A 15,483-nucleotide genomic window follows, 5' to 3' on the forward strand; every position below is an offset into this window, starting at 1 on the left:
ATTTGGAAGGAAGACACAAACTTTTTCAGAGTGAGTTTAATGGGATCTCTTCTCTGCTATTTTGGCTCAAGTTGCATTAGTAGAATTTGTCATGTCATAAGTGTTGTATGCGCCACAATGACCAGTGTAAACGTTCTCATTTGTTATGCCTCTATTGGCCTGCGCAATCAATGTGCAGTCATGTTCTGAAAATAAGGGATATGCTACCAAAGTAAAATAAATTATTTGTTGACTGCACCGCTTGATTTATCTACCTGTTAATAGTTCTAAAAAAATAAGCTCACTTTGCCAGTGATTATAAATAAATATTTGTGTGTGGATATTCTGACTGTTGTGCAGTTTTTGCTGCTTGGCTGTTGGTGGAAATTATGTTTCGAGGGGATTGGGTCCTCCGACGTATTCCATATCTATGACAGTAATCACCACAGCTGTGCTGCTTCGGAAAATCTTCGGCGTCTGCGTCCTGTGTCGATACGCCGCCCTCAAGGACCTCCTCCGACGGCCGGCGTCGCTGGATGTTATAAGTAGGACGCCCGACACCCATACCCTCAGTTCCGTTTTTTCCGCGCACGTGTTCGCTTCGGGAATCTCGGTACGCCTTGACTCTTTGGAGTTTCTGTTTCTCGGTTCTTCGAACCTGTTTGGTGTTTGTGAAGTATTTATTCGTGAAGATGTCTACCTCGTCTTCCACACCGCGTCCGGGCTTTAAGAAGTGCGGGGACTGTGGGTCTAAGATGTCGGTTACGGACTCGCACAACGCCTGCCTCTGGGAGGCCCAATGCAATGGATGACTGTGTCGACTGCCAGTCGCTCACTTCGAAAGCCTTGCGGGAGCGCAAGAAGTTATCGGTAGGTAAGGTTTCCAAGCCCCGGAAGTCGAGGTCTGCGGGGCTTTCGACGGACGACTCGAGGGGCGACTCTCCGTGTTGTCGTCAGAAGTCCAGTGGGTCTCGGTCCCGGAGTCAGTCTCGCCACTCCTCTGCCTCTGAGGCACTCCCGGAATCGCTGTCATTAGTCGCCTATCCCGTCCTCATCCGAGGACTCTGCCCGTCGGCGGGTCGCTTACCCCACCAAGCATGCGATTCTCGAATCGCAGGGCACTGGTCCGTCCGTGCCTCCGAGTGGGGTCGGTCGTGATCAGCGGAGACCGTGTGAACCTGTGGTGTCTTCACGGAAGACTTCGACGCCGGTGGCGCTGAGGTCGTCGACGGACTCTTTCGAGGGCTTGCCTTCGAAGAAGTCGTCGACGCCATCGGCGTCCCGGCCGTCGAGGGACACGCTCTGGGCCCCGGCCTCGAGGACTGTGTCAGCGCCATCTATGCTGTCGACGCTGCGCTCGGCGTCGATGCCGATTCACTTGACGACCTCAATGCCTTTCGAGGCTGTGTCGACGGGGGTCCCCCGTGGCTCGGGGGGAACCACCTAGAAAGGCTCTGGCCAAGGTCAAGCATGGCTTTGGTTCAAGTTCTGTGCCTTCTTACCGCCATCTGGAGCCGGCGCAGGTTCATTGGGGTTGATTTGCGGGTGTATCAGGGTGTCGGCCACTAGTTGCAACCTATTAGCTAGGATTTTGGCCAGGACCTTGGCTTCGCCGTTGATTAGCGAATCGGCCTATAAGAGGCACACTTTTCCTGGGGTTTGTCAGGTTTGGGGATGACCACTATGGTCGCTTTACAAAGGTCCGGCGGGAGAGCGCCCTGCTCACGGCCACTCAGTAGCATCTTGTGGAGGGAGATCGTTATATTATCCATGCCCAGCTTCTGCCAAAATTCGACCGGGAACCCATTAGGGCCTGGCGTTTTCCCTACCTGCAATTGTGCCAGAGCATCCGCCACCTCGACCTCCGAGAGGTCAGAATCCATGACAGCCTGCTGTTGTGCCGTTAGCGATGGGATTGTTATGTCATTTAGAAGGGCTGGATCCAAACGCAGAGGTCGGAGCCCGGTATAATTCTGCATAATGCTAAGCCCTGAGGACCAAAGGGCTGTGGACTTCACTGTTTGCTGTGGCGAGTGCCTCTATCCAGGAGGAAGAGAGAATTGAAGAGGTGTTCTGAGTACAGAGGTGCGTGTGCCTGTACCTTTAACAACTGACCCAGGAGTCAGGTCACCTGACCTAGGTCACCTGGTACATAAGGCCGCCTCCAGTGCCCTTGCGGCGCTATGCCCTGAGGACCAAAGGGCTGTGGACTTCACTGTTTGCTGTTTGGCGAGTGGCGCAGGGTGCCGGGTCACTGTGAATCGGCTCGATGGATCCAGTTACACCAGCCTCGAGGACAAGAGCCCAAGTCAAACGCTTGGCAACATATGAGGACCACCCTGTCAAGCGGGCCCGACAACAACAGGTGAGCCAATACTATTCATGTGGCTCAATATTAGAAACCTGTGAGGATATGACAGCTGGGCTCGTAGAAGAGGTTTTTGAAGACTCCCCGGGCGTGACATTAATAGCCAATGAGTGCCTACACTCATCTACTATCTCCGCTTCTTTACCTCCGCCCCCGCCTCCTGAGCTTACCAAACCCGCTGAGATGATGTCTCGGACGAGCATCGTTGATTACACGACGGGTAATGAGTTGATGGATAACATTCTGGGCGATGCGCTTGCTCCTTCGCCCTCCGTGGCAGCCCCGCAGGCGCAGCCTGGAGACGGTGAGGGGTGCACGGGCTTCGCGGAGTCGCCACGTGAGGGTGCCGTGGTGGACAGGGCGTCTCCTACGGTAGCGCCGACTCCGGCCTCGAGCGACGACGCAGGTGGGCGTGGCTGCATTGTGACGGATGCGGCCGCGAGTGATGACGGCACAGACGCGGAGGCTCGGCAACGTCAGCTGGACTTGGAAGAGGCATGGCTGGATAGCAGACTGACCGTCCTTGCTGACACGGTTGATCCTCCATCCGCGGTCTTTCCTGACATACAGAAAGTTGGCATGACTAAAGGGATAAAAGTAACCAAAGCATGTATGAAGTCTGGGAGACAGAATGATGCATCCACGCACTTGCACTCGCATGGTACGCCACAAGCTGGGCAAGGCGTGGTCATGAATGCTCCATCAACATCACAAACAGTTCCTGCTATCCCCTTAGATCCAATGGATCCCGATTTGCCTTTACTTGCACCAAACATACTTCCACAAAGTGAATGTAACCTAGATGCGGCAAGTGATAATGCAAAATGTACCGATAGAAGAAACTCGTTGGAGGTGGTTTCTGCGGTCTTGCAAAATTTGATCGATGTAAATAAATCACGTTCATGCAAACTGACGGCCATGGCTACCCCAGATCCAAATGTGTCACAAAATGTTTCCCAGAGTAGTCATTGTAGATCCATGACGAATGTTAACAGAGATATATGGGGACCTGGTAATTATAAAAAATTAAGAATTGGATCCTCTGAGGAGTCAGCACTATCATCAGAGGAAAAGGTGGTACACTCCCAGAAAAGATTGCCCTGTCAATCTACTAAAGATCATGAGTTTGAGAGACAACAGCAATTATATCAACCACAGCTAAGTCAAGACTCAAATAGCGACAAGCTAGACGAGCCTAGGTCAAGAGATTCATCGTCTGTGGCGGGTCCATTCCCAAAAATAAGAGAACGCGTTCGGCTCTCACGATCTGCACGCGATGCGCAGCTCATTTCTGGTGGAGGATCGGTAGCTCCGTGTGTACATGTACCATCGAACGACCTACTAATGGCCCTGACATCAGCGATGGCAATCTCCCTGACTCCTTTTACTAAATTGTATGAATCATTAAACGAAAATGTGAAGGATGTTACAACACTGCTGGCGCTCGTGAATTCAAAACTCGTTCATTTAGAGTTAATGCACAGAGGCCAGGAGTCAAAACAAGAGGAGATAAACCAAAATCTACTGGCAGGTATGAAAGCTGCTAATGAAGCCAAACGGAACGACATGATTGATAAAAAACTGTTTGCGGAGGTTGCAAAAGAAGCGTTGGCGCTATTCCACAAACCAAACACACACCTAAAAGGAGAGGAGATGGGCAGAGCAAGTAACATGGCTCACGTGGACATGAATGAGCAGTCTACTCTTCTCACACTTCCATTCACTATAGCAACGTCCACAGAGCATATCGCTCAGCAAACGCCATCACTCCATATGAAAAATCAGTCCCCTCAAACCAACTTGAACCCGACAAGCCGGCAAATGGAATCAATTGACTTGACAAAAGGTTCAACTATCGATGCTGCTTTTCATGAGTCAACGGGTGAAGAAAATTCGAGGAACTTCAGTGAAGAATCTGAAAAAGGTGAAGACCAGCTGTGCTCACTGGAATGCTCGTTCCATTCAGCGTTTATGCAATCTAAAAATGTATCAAACCCCGCCTTGCATGACTGTCAACAAGCATCTGGCTCGCTGCTTACACAGCAGGGGGTGGCTGACGATTCAGGTCTGAATGAAGCGCCTGTGGACACGACAAAGCCTGCAGGCCTATTCCCCATTTTTGGAGTTATATTGATCGAAGCCCAAAACAAAATCAATGGGGAAGTAAGAAAAAAAAAATCCATCACAAGCGAAAAAGGAAAAGAACATGCCTGCTCGTAAGACGTCGAAACAAAAGGGAGCCAGAAAATTTCTTCGCAACATCAACATGTTCCAACTGGTAGATAAAGCGATCACATCCAGTCTAAAATTAGCAGACACAATCAAGGCGGATAAACAAGTTGAGGGAGATTTGACAGGAATTATTACGCCACTTTCCGAGGCTGCACAAGATGAATCCGAGCTGGACGATCAGGAGTTACTGGAATTATCAGTTTACGAGGACCCGATTCAAGAAGTCCCTGAGCTAATACCTCCTGGTGTGCCGTGTAATCACAAAGCAGTTACTTCGCCTTCAAACTCAGGAAGGAATAGTGAGCTCAGGATGCCAGTGGTAGGCACTGCTAATTCTCACGACCTGCTGCCGGGAAATCAACAAGCGCCACCTAAAATCATATCTTCGGAGTCCCGTGACAGGGTATGTGTGATAGTTTTACCCGTAGGTGAGGCTGTTGAGGGGGAGCAAGGGCCTAAGAGCCCGGAGTTTGTCACCTTACAAGAAAAACGAGAGCGGCTGGCGAGAAGCGCGGCGGCAAAGAGTCAAAACGTTGGTGGCACAGGTGTGCCTCTGCTGATAAGAATAAATGCCGTAAAAGGAAAAAGTGAGATGGCCGAGGCAGTGGTGGTTGATGATTTACCTAGATCACGGAAAACCGAGAAACAGCAGCCTGAGGTGAAGGAGATCAAACTGAAAGACAGGAACGGACATGAATCAGCCCAACCGGTAAAGCTAAGCCCTGCAATCAAATTGATGTTGGAGAGGTTGGAATGTGGTGAAAAATTAATTTTGAATCGAACAAATGTGCTAAGGCTGCTTCATCATGTGCCTAGGCTACGATCCTTGTGTTCTAAAGATCTGCGTATTATTGAATTTCCGGAGGAGCTACGCACGGATAAGGTGATCCTTCATATAAATTCCAATATAATCGCAAATGTAATTTTGGAGTCAGATGAGGAACTACTGTCTCTAGGTTTCGACACTTATAAATTAACAGATCCTGTAAGGTGCAAAACAGTAGTGATGAAAGACAGAAGCGCCCAAGATCAGTTAACACAAAAAGGTAACTCAGGAGACAAAGAAAGTTTAATTAGAGCTGAATCCAGAGAACAAATCATGCAAGAGCAACTGGTCGAGAATGAGCTGGCGCCCAAAGAGGGGTCATCAGTTTCGGCGCGAAGAAGTGTAAGCACTGGCAAAAAAGAATCGACTGCGAGAACAAGTCCAATGGCGAAAATTAAAATCACCATAAACAACGGTGGCTGTGCAGATATGACTACTCCGATAATGATAAATAGCCCTGCGAACAGAGATACGACGCAGGACTGGAAGTGGTTGGCCTCGGCGTTGAATGTTAATACTCGCAGCTAATGCCTAAAGGACAGCGCGGTGCACCTATGTTCTTTTGCCTCATGGAACACGCGAGGGTTCTCACATCTGCTAAAAAATGACTGGATGCATGATTTACAATTGATTTGCCTGCAAGAAACGTGGTTGAGTGAAATGCCGGTGTCTTCTGATTTTGAGTGTGCTCTGAACCCCGCTATCAAGGAAGAAAAGGGACGACCCAGGTCTGGTCTCTTAACGATGATCAAACGATCATCAGGCTACCGGTTATTAAATTCATCTAATGTCACGCCTTACATTCAAGTATGTGAGATTGGCAAAAGCAACGCAATACGACAAGTGGGGGAGGCGATCCATATAATCTATACTGGAACCATTACCGAACTGGAACACACTCGTTCATCGACCAGGTGACATCAATAATCGACAATTTATTGGAGTCAAACAAAGGGGGCTGCTTGTTAGTTTGTGGCGACTTAAATGTTGATATCTGCAAGCCACAGAATGCAACTAAGAGACAACTCGCGAATACCTGGTTAGAAGAACTCAATGTAAGAGGTCTATCAATGCTAAACGGATGTACACAAGGTGACCTACCAGCTCAGCCTACGTGGCGGCGTGAATGTCAATTTTCGTCCATTGACTATATTTTCGCTTCAGATATCATGCAGGCGCGGGCAAAATCCTTGAAAATCCGTACCATGAGCAACAGTGACCATGATTTGTTGGAATTAACATTCCAAGACTCAAAAGAGGAACAAAATCAAAAATGGAGATCAAAAGTTCTGGTGGAATCAAATCGTCTCCGGGTGAGATTGGATGAAAGTGACGTGGCCAACATATGCGCCCAATTTAGATCAACTTCTGAAGAGATTGAATAAGTGTCCATTCTGTCCCAATTCAAATGAAAAACTGCTCTTTCCAGAAGAAACATCGCTTCGACCTGTTGGTGATGCAGCGCAAAAGACTGATGAGGGCAGAAATACGGAAAAACAAGCAAGGGTCAGTCCACGATATAACAGCAAAAAATCGGATAACTAAACAATCCTATAAAAACTGGATAAAAAGTCACAAATGTATATTACTTCAGCAAGACGCGGAGGCAATGTTGAAGATCCTAATTACTAAGAACAGTAGAGAGTTCTGGCGATCTATTAATCAAATGGAAGCACCGCAAGAAGCTTTGCAATCATGCCTGATATCTGAATCTGAGTGGGTGCAGCATTTTTCTGCTTTATACCACAAACATTTAGTTCCTACTATTTCAAGCCATAATTCAGTACCATGGGATCTATACTTTGCGAAGGATGAGATCCGAGAGGTTATCATGAGAGCTAAAAATTCCAGAGCACCAGGCCCTGATGGCCTGTCGAATTTCATGATTAAACAGTGCCCTGATCTCTGGACTGATTTTTGTTTCGACCTTTTTGGAAGAATTAATACACAAAAACAAGTACCACATTCATGGAAAATTGGGATTATAGTCCCCATATTCAAAAAAGGAGACAGATTATCACCAAAAAACTACCGACCTGTGGCGCTGCTGGATGTCCTGGGCAAGATTTATGCATCGTTGCTGAAAACCAAATTGCTCAAATGGGCTACAACAGTAAAGAGAGTTGACGAAAGACAAGCGGGATTCGTAAAACTGGTCGGATGCTCATTGAACCTGCTGGTCCTAAACCTACTGAAGATGGAAGCCCTCCGACTAAACACGAAGGTGTACCTGGCTTTCGTCGATTTCTCTAGCGCTTTCGACATGATTGATCGCGAGAAGCTTTGGCAGAAACTGGAGGTGTGGGGTTGTCCAGTGGGTCTCTTAGCGGCGATTAAAGAGCTTCACACAGATACCTCCATTACAATTCGCCTAGATCAATCAGGCTCCTTGTCAGCGCTAATCAAGACTCATAGGGGTGTAAAACAGGGATGTCCGTTGGCAGCAGCACTTTTTAGTCTCTTCATCTCTGATATCGGTGAGGCTATCCATTCCGTGAGAGCGTTTCCACCTAAGCTCAATGCTTCACGGATAAGTTGGCTGCTGTATGCCGACGATTTAGTAATTTTAGACTTAACCCCGATTGGCCTTCAACGGAAACTAGACGCAGTACAAAGTTATGTAAGCTCGAACAACCTCAAGATCAACGCAGCAAAGACGGAAATACTGGTGTTTGGGAACTTAAGAACGACTCAACCTGCAAATGCGAAAAAGTACGTGTGGAAACTAGATCAAGTACCGCTAAAGGTTTCAAAAAGTGTGAAGTATCTAGGTATGATACTGAATTCTAGTATCTGTGATGAGTCCTGGGTAGTAGAATCCAAGAGGAAATGTGGACAGCTAGCTTGTCAGGGTATTGTGATACACAGAAAATTTGGACGTTTTTCGTTGCACCCCCTGCGTAACTTTTATGAACAGAAAGCGGTACCTATTCTGATTTACAGTGCGGAAAATGCGTTTGGATGTTCGTCAAAGCATTGGGCATCCTTGGAGCACATGTTCTGGATGAAAGCGTTAAGTTTACCGATTGGGATATCGACTGCTTGTATGAGATACGAACTTGCGTTAATATCACTGCATGCTCGAGTCAGCTGGAATCAGCTAACCTTATTTCGGAAATCCAGAATAGAGGAAGGAATCTTGCAATTCAAGATATTACATCAGGCTTCAGCAAAAGGGTGCGACATTCTATCTCAGTGGGTGAAACGTTGCGAAGATCTGTTGGCACTATACAACATCAGCATCGAAATGCTTCTAGCAAATCCAACCGCAGCAAAGGAGAAGCTCTGGCGTGCCGACTGGATTGCCACATGTAGTGAGCGAAAGAATGCTAGCGCCATGAAAGACTCTCCGGTCGAAGCAAGAGCCTTCAATGTCCCTCAAAAGTACTTGAATTGCTTTCCAAATTCGAAAGCAAGAAGACTGTATATGTTATTCCGGTTAAATGCCTTCAAAACAAAGGAGAGGACCAGTCATTGGCCATGTAATGTTGGTGCTAATTCCACCTGTCGCCTTTGCGAAAAAGATGTGGAGTTACTTAAGCATCTTGTGCTTTTCTGTCCAGCACTAAAAGACATAAGATCAATTCACATGAGCCGGTGGTACAACGTCCATCAGTCCATATGTGCGGAGGAATCATGGCAGATGATGTGTAATGATCTGGATATGAAATTAATATTGCCCCTGACTTCCTTCTTGGCTGTAATTGAAGAGAGACTAAATGCGCTTGATAGGCTGTGAGCGAAAGAGGTTGAGTAAAGCCATGCTCGACTCAGTGATCTTAGGTGTTATCTGAGTAGGCTGGCATAAGAGATCACAGGAAGGAATTAGGATAATGTTGGAATCATGATTTCGTTTAAATTGTTGTGTTAAATGTTTGCCTTATGTGTTTGTTTGTAATATTTTAAAGGTTTGACCTAAAAACCAACAAAATAAAAAAAATTTAAAAAAATGCTGCATAGAATTGGGCAAACGCCTCTGCTATCTCTGCATCCGAGCGGCACCTCTCGCCCTCTGGGGTGACGATCTCCCGAACAAAGACCCTCCCCTCGTCCCTTCTCTCCAACCAAGCCAGCATCTTGCCGGTTTTGTCCCCATGCTCATAAATTCTAGCCCTAGTGTCCCAGTGGGCCTGTTTGGCGTTATCAAGCATTGAATTGCAGAGGCGCTCGGTGGCTCGTTTGTGAGACAATTGGGTCTGGGGGATGGGTCAAGGACGTGTTTGTTTTCCCTTTGGGTCATCTCCGCCTCTGTTATTTTCTGGAGTTTCTCTTTCCATTTGTTCGCTACCCAGGAGATTAATGCACCTCGCAGGACAGACTTATGGGCCTCCCACAACACTAACGGGTCATGTTCCCCATTATCGTTTATCTCGAAGTACTCCGTAGAGACCTTGACAAGTCGGTCTATCAGTTCAGGGAAACCCAAGTAGTAGTTATTCAGTCTCCAAGTTCTGGGGGGGATGCTCCCTTTAACCGCACCTCCACCAGCAGAGGTGAATAGTCTGAGACGCCCCGGGGGAGTAGGTCTGCTGAGGTTACCCAGTGAATGTCTGTATACGGAAGAAAAAGATAATCTAGCCTGGAGAGGGAACCGTGAGCGCCAGAGTGGAATGAGTACCCCCTAGTATCCGGGTGCAGTTCGCGCCACACATCTCGGAGACCCAGAGCAGATGCAAAATTATGAAATTTCGTAGGGGCCTCAGGGTTGCGTTGTGGAAGATGAGTGCGGTCTATGGCATTGCACATGACCTCATTAAAGCACCCCCCCGAAACCATCTATTCGGCTGGTGGCTACCTATAAGGGTGATCAGTTCATCTAGCAGCTCCTGTCCCAGACCAGGTGGGGAATATATTGACACAAAAGCCACCGTCTCGCCCCACATCATTCCCAGGATGAACACATATCGACTCCGCGGGTCTTGTTCCAAGTGCTGCAGGACAAAGGGGATGCGTTTGTGTATGAGAATGAGTGCCCCTGGACCCCATTGTGTATCCCGCATGAAAGGCGGTTCTGGTACGCTGGAAAAGAGAGCAGTGCGACCCCACCAGGTGTGTCTCAGACAGAAGAACCACATCGGGGGAATGTCTACTGAGTACCTGTTTGACCAGGCGTCTTTTAATGGCGGAGCCCATGCCGTTTACATTCCAGGTGAAAACCCTGAGAGATCTGGGGCGATCAGTCGGCCTCAATTGAGTTTGCATAGGTGCCTTTTAGCGATCTTATAGGAGGGTCGGGCATATGCCTTGGGAAGCTGAATTCCCCTTGTATGCTGATGAACCATGGTGCATGCGTTAATTGGTGATGGCATAGCTGACTGGACATGCTGTGGCCTCTTTTAACTAGGAACCGTAACCACCCTCGGAGCATGCGAAGATGCATTGTTCCCGGGTCAACATAGAACCGTTCCCAACTATCCCCTTCGTCCCCATACTACACCCCAACACGAAGTACCTGTCGCCCCAACATTGCTGGCGTTCATAAGATGTAGAACGTCAGCTTAACAGTTCCCAAGTGCATATACTCGAAAGAAATTGAGGGTTGGGGGGTTATCGACTTTCCTCGAACGCGAGGGCAGTGTGCCACCGCTAGCCGCATTGTGAAGAAGTGAGCGCCTTACGTGAATCACAGTAATCTTGCACTGCCTAGTCTCAAATTCAGTTTTGTGCACGTCAGTGAAGTCTGATTCTGCGCTGGAGATCAGGGCGGGGGTCGGTCCCCCTCATACTCTGCTCGTTCCGGCAAGGGTTGCTGTTCCAGCGTTGGGTGTTGATCCGACGGAGGTCTAGATCTTCCGCCCCTGTGCGAACGAGGTGCCGACCAGTCTCCCTCAATGTGCTGCTTTGCCCACCGCCAGGCCTCATTAGGGTCACTGAAGTGGACAGTTGTATCTTTATGGTATATTTTCAACTGGGCAGGGAAAAGCAGGCCATATTTGGCCCCCAACGCTTGCAGTTGCCTTTTAAGCTTTTCAAAGGATTCTCGCTTTCTGCACCTCCTTCGTGTAATCTGGGGAAAAGGCTATCTTGTAGCCATTAAAGGTGATTGTGCCTTTAGTTCGTGCCAGGTGCAACAGTGTGTCACGATCACGATAGTTCAGCAACTTTGCTATCACCGTTCTTGGGGGGGCCACCAGGCACGGGTCTTACTGTGGGCATTCGATGTGCCCTTTCTACAGAGAAGAATTTGGAAAAGGATTTCTGGTCGAATAGATCAAACAACCACTGCTCCAGGAAAAGCTCCATACATGGTCCTTCGGCTTTCTCGGGAATGCCAAGAATCCGAATGTTGTTGCGCCTGGATCTACCCTCCCGATCCTCGACCCTAGCTTCCAGGAGCTTGAGCTTGGCAGAGACCCCTTGGAGTTGTTGTTGTACGGTATGTAGCCCATTCTCCGTGGCGGAGAGGCGCTGTTCTGCCTCACCCGTACGTGCTGACAGCTTTTGCAAATCGTGTCAGAGGAGGGATACATCCAGACTTATTCCATCCATCTTCTGCCGCATTGATGAGCGGGAGTCCGCTATGGCTGCCCTCAGGGAAAGCGCCGGCGCAAAGTCCGCCTCCTCAGAAGGCAGCGGTTGGGATTCGAAGGATTGAGATGGGGGAACCGTGTACTGATCAATTCTAGTTTGCGTGGTAGGCCTCCTGGTCTTGTCCTTCCCCATGGTCGCTGCCTGTACCTGCAGGTACGCTACCGAATCCCGAGTTCTGTCCGCCACACGAAGGCCAGCCACACAGGGGTATCGCAGAGGGCAATATCCGCTCTGTTGCACACTGTCAATATTGAGGAGCCACCTCTCTCCGAGATGGGAGGGAATGCAAGCGACACCTCCTCTACGGCAGACCGTAAGGCGATGATAGACCGGGTGTCAAACCTGTGTTTACAGTTATATTAAACAAGTCTTCCCGAAGTACGGATGTGGATGGGCTGCACCGGGGCTCCGTGTCCCAAGTCGCGGTCTGAGCGTAGCTGTGCCCCTTTGTTACATGCCCCCCACAGCCTGATCTGGGCTGCAGCAGAACACTCCCACAGCTCAAGAAAGTTACAGCTAGATCCCACCAATCCTCTGCACTTATCTGGTGTACTGGCAGGCCCTCCAGGCATAGGACATCTGGAGAGAGGAGTGGATAGGTAGGGGGTGAAGCCCGCACATGCACTGCAGGTCAGAGTGTTGCCTTATTATATTGTGAACAACCATATGGTGGCACTTTAACACCATAACGGGTGCCAGTCCACCCAGTGCGCGGCCTGGAGGGGGTCACCTGTGGTATGCCAGTGTATACCCGTGAGGTTACAGTCTAGTGCCACCCACCACACTGCAGAGAAGTCCGTTCACGGAGGGGTTGTAGAGGTGCAGCTCTCCTTTTGTGTTTAAGGAGGGAGAGTTCGGTCTATTACGTTGTTTCAGGCCGTAGAGTGCGGGAGGGAGAGGGCAACGCACCACCCCCTTCAAGGCAACAGTTCACTGGCACTTCCCTATGCTGTTAGTGCACTCCCCTCGAAGCGGGACAATCACCAGTCCAGTATATATGCCAGGGAGTGCTGATTGTAGGGAGCCCGCGCTCCAAATCCCAGGTGGCAGGCAGGCACAACACGCTCCTTGTGTCGTCCCCTAGGTCATGGTCCCCAGGGCACCCATATGGCATCACTCGGGGGGTGGGGGGGGGGGTCAGGAACAGGCACCCCTCTCCCAGATCCATGCCTCCCACACCCCGTCCGAGTTTAATTCCGTTTTATTCCACTCACCGGAGCACCTTGCCGCGTATCACGGTTCACCGTCACCATGTAAGGGACTTCCGATCAGAGCGGGTGACTCCTCTGGCTGGATGATTGCAGCCTAGCTCTTTCGGGAGATATTACCGTCTCAAAGAGCGGTCCGGGCGCTCAGGGTGTTCAGGTGGCAGGAGGCTCCTCTTGTTGAACGTCGTCCCTGTCTCCCCAGGTTGGTGCTGCTCCAGACAAAGTGGGTGCTGAAGGGTCCACGTCTCCCCGGGGCTCGCTCCCGTACCCCAGTTTGATGCTGCACCAGCCAGGGTCCGTCCGTTGTTGTGCGCTGCAGGATAAGCCAGGCTCCGCATTCAACTGAGCAACCTCCAGCAGGGGCGGTCGCGGGTGCGCCCGCTCGTCAGGTTCCGCCCCGTGTGGACACGTCAGTTCAGGCAGCTCCTCTCTGGGGCGATTGGTTGGGTTGAGTGGGTGACTGCTCCACCCGAAGCAGGGAACACTCCGGGCCGGTCCTGGAGCCGATGATGCCTCCAAAGCTCCGGACCTCGGCCACCGCGCGTGGCCCTCAGGTTTCTCCCACCGCACACAGACTTGTGTGGAGGAGCCGGGCCGATCGCACAGGCGCAGTGCTGTCTGTGGTCCCACCTCGGCAGGCAGTGGGCAGCTTGGCAGCCCGCAGAGCCACCCACCGCAGGGGTTGCCGCTCAGAAGTATCCCTCGGCTCGGTCCCCACACACAACGTGTTACTGGTCGCGGATCGCCGCCATCTTGCCGACTCCGATCTCCCTTCGGCATGCAGTGGGTGGCTCGTTAGCCAGCAGATTTCCTCGCCACAGTTCGGAGCAAAATTCAGTCCCTCTGGTGCCACAGAGGTGGCGGCTCGAGTGGGTTGCACGGTCCTCTCCACGCACGCGGTGCTACAGGTCCGGGTCACAGATCGCGGCCATCTTGTTTCTCGCCCGCCGCCACCTCCACAGATCTTCACAGCGATCCAGTTCTCGCCGGAGGGCAGTCGCAATGTTTATTTTCGGCTTATCTTCTCGCTGAGTGTGCCGCTCACAGCAGAGTTGTTTTAATAAGCAAATATCACGCAGATAGGCTATTTTTTAGGATATATGCAGTGGTTGCGGGAGCTCCAGGAGTTCACGTCCGCATTGCACAGCCGCTGGCCACGCCCCCCTGGTTACTCTCTCTCAAGTCCTCCAGTCCCTTCAACTTCAGGACTGGTTGGTGTCTCGACCTCAAGGACGCTGATTTTCATGTGCAGATGCATCCAAAGCACAAGAAGTACCTGAGGTTTGCGGTTGGCGACTCGCACTTTCAGTTTCGGGTCCTGCCCTTCGGATTGACCTCCGCCCCAAGGTTCTTCACTAAGCTCATGGTAGTGGTGGCAGCGCACCTCAGGAAAGGGGGGGATTCACGTCTACCCCTACCTGGACATTGGTTGATCAGGGCGTGCTCTCCCGAGCAAGTCCTGGATCATCTCTCAGTCATCTGCCACTCCCTGCACAAGCTGGGCTTCTCCCTCAACTTAAAGAAGTCCCATTTGACAACAACTCAGAGGCTCCAGTACATCGGAGCAGTGCTCGACACGTCCCTGGGGCAGTGTTTTCCTCTTCAGGTGAGGGCTCATCACATTCAGCAGATGGTGGACAAGTTTCAGCTTGCCCAGAGTCTCCCAGCATTCGAGTTCTTGAGATTGCTCGGCCTCATGGCATCCTACATTCTTCTGGTGCCAGAGGCCAGGTTGCACATGAGATCTTTGCAATGGGCACTCAAGCTCCAGTGGTCTCAGTCTTCTGGCAATATGTCGGACCCTGTTCAGGTGCCGTCCTCGGTCGCCCAGGACCTTCTGTGGTGGGCCGTCGAAGACCATCGGAAGAAGGGGGCTCCATTTTGGCTAACCTGGCCGGAGGTGACGATCGTGACGGACACATCCCTCACGGGATGGGGAGCTCATGCCAACGAGTTGACTCGGAGTCCAGACTCCATATCAATCTGTTGGAGCTGAGGGCCGTCAGGCTAACCCGGAAGGCTTTTCTGCCGACTGTGCAATGGAAAGAAAGTCCTGATCGTGAAGGCCAACATGGTGGCCATGCACTACCTCAACAAAAAAGGGTGGGCAGGGTCACTCCCTCTGTGCAGGGAGGCGATGCAGCTCTGGTTATGGGCAATCCAGCAGGAAGTTTCGATCTCGGCAGTTCATCTGGCAGGAGACGAAAATGTGACGGCGGACGCTCTGAGCAGGCAGAGCACGATTTCTCACGAGTGGGAGTTGGCTCAGGAGATTCTCCTGGAGATCTTTGCCCTTTGGGGGACCCCTCAAGTGGATCTCTTCGCCTCCAGTGTCAACC

The 15,483-nt window shown here is 50.5% G+C and overlaps 1 protein-coding gene across 3 annotated transcripts in view; it reads left to right on the forward strand.

Moving 5' to 3' along the window:
• Nucleotides 1–15,483, forward strand: part of ATP8B2 (ATPase phospholipid transporting 8B2) — a 2,597,648-nt gene that overhangs the window by 643,768 nt on the left and 1,938,397 nt on the right. The gene's annotated exons all lie outside the window — the stretch shown is intronic.

Source organism: Ambystoma mexicanum, chromosome 1p (assembly GCF_040938575.1).
Source record: "Ambystoma mexicanum isolate Mex_15411 chromosome 1p, UKY_AmexF1_1, whole genome shotgun sequence".
Taxonomy (NCBI): Eukaryota; Metazoa; Chordata; class Amphibia; order Caudata; family Ambystomatidae; genus Ambystoma; species Ambystoma mexicanum.